The 1,600-nt window shown below is 40.7% G+C and overlaps 1 protein-coding gene across 2 annotated transcripts in view; it reads right to left on the reverse strand.

The window, feature by feature from the left end:
* vta1 (vesicle (multivesicular body) trafficking 1) overlaps window positions 1–1,600 on the reverse strand; it is a 31,398-nt gene that overhangs the window by 22,387 nt on the left and 7,411 nt on the right. The window lies entirely within an intron of this gene.

Genomic DNA, 1,600 nt, shown 5'->3' on the forward strand with positions numbered 1-1,600 from the left:
TGTAAACATCTGATCGTCTGTTAAACATCTGATCGTCTGGTAAACATCTGATCATCTGGTAAACATCTGATCATCTGTAAACATCTGATCATCTGGTAAACATCTGATCATCTGGTAAACATCTGATCGTCTGTTAAACATCTGATCGTCTGTTAAACATCTGATCGTCTGTTAAACATCTGATCATCTGTAAACATCTGATCATCTGTTAAACATCTGATCATCTGTAAACATCTGATCATCTGTAAACATCTGATCATCTGTAAACATCTGATCGTCTGTTAAACATCTGATCATCTGTTAAACATCTGATCGTCTGTTAAACATCTGATCGTCTGTTAAACATCTGATCGTCTGTAAACATCTGATCGTCTGTAAACATCTGATCATCTGTAAACATCTGATCATCTGTAAACAGGAAGAACTGTTGGAGGTGTTGGATCGACCGTCTGTTCTTCGTCAGGTTCTGACTGAGGGTCTGACTGAGGGTCTGACGTTTGTGAACAGATCTTAGTGAGACTCAAACAGAATCATTTCTTTTCTCAACGGATGCGGCCCGGCAGGACCAGAACACTGGTTGGTTCTGCTGCACATCCTTCTTTCTGACAGAACCCAGGCCCGTAAGTGTCAGACCACCAACACCTCGGAGCAACACAAACACAACCGGACAGCAGGTTCTGCAGCAGCTGTCAACACCAGACAAAGACTTTCCCTGTTCTCTTCATCACCTCCCACTGCTGCTGCGCTCCGGCCCTCTGCTGGTCAGCTCACAGGCACGCTCTTTACTTTATTACTTACTTGTTTACAAGAAGTTTTAACAGATAAAAATGAGTTAAAATGAAATAAAACATTATGAAGTTAGTTTTTTTTTAATTTTGTATTTATTTCCTCAGACAAATGGTTTCACTTGGTTTGGTTTGATTTCCTCTCATTACTGATAAACTTTGATTTAAATCTTTTTATTTCTTCATTTAAAACCATCCATCTGTTTAAACAGCTTAAATAAAATAACACAAACTTCTTGTTGTCACTTCTTAAAAACAAAACAATAAAAATACAGACCAGACCAGACCGAACCGGACCAGCTTTGGGAGGAAAAGCACCTAAAGTCCAAACAAAAGCCTGGAGAAGAGCTGATCAGAACCACAGGACAGAGAATATAAACAGACGAGGACTGGATCAGGACTTTTGCACCGTTTTGTGACCAATCCTTAGATTAAAAGCATAAAAAAGGTTTGAGGCTGATAAATGGTTCTGACGTGAAGAAGAGTTCTGGTTCTGTTCTGGAGCATTGGGCTCATTAATAACGTCGGAGATCCAATCTGAGTGAAACCATGTTTGAACGGCAGCCAGGCGCTCAGAACCTGCCGGGTTCTGCTGAGTCATCACAACAAAGCAAATGCGCTGCTCCGGATCATCAGAACCCTGACATACGGGCCGGTATCAGATGGCTAATTTAGACCCAGGCGAGGATGAGGAGAGATGATGAAGAGGCGGATTGGTTTTATGACTCAGACAGAACAAATGAGACGTTTTAAAACTTTGTTCTCATAAAACAAAAGAATTTACCAAACAGAGGATTTTCTGTCAATTTAGGACT

The sequence above is a fragment of the Austrofundulus limnaeus genome, unplaced genomic scaffold (assembly GCF_001266775.1).
Source record: "Austrofundulus limnaeus strain Quisiro unplaced genomic scaffold, Austrofundulus_limnaeus-1.0 Scaffold179, whole genome shotgun sequence".
NCBI lineage: Eukaryota > Metazoa > Chordata > Actinopteri > Cyprinodontiformes > Rivulidae > Austrofundulus > Austrofundulus limnaeus.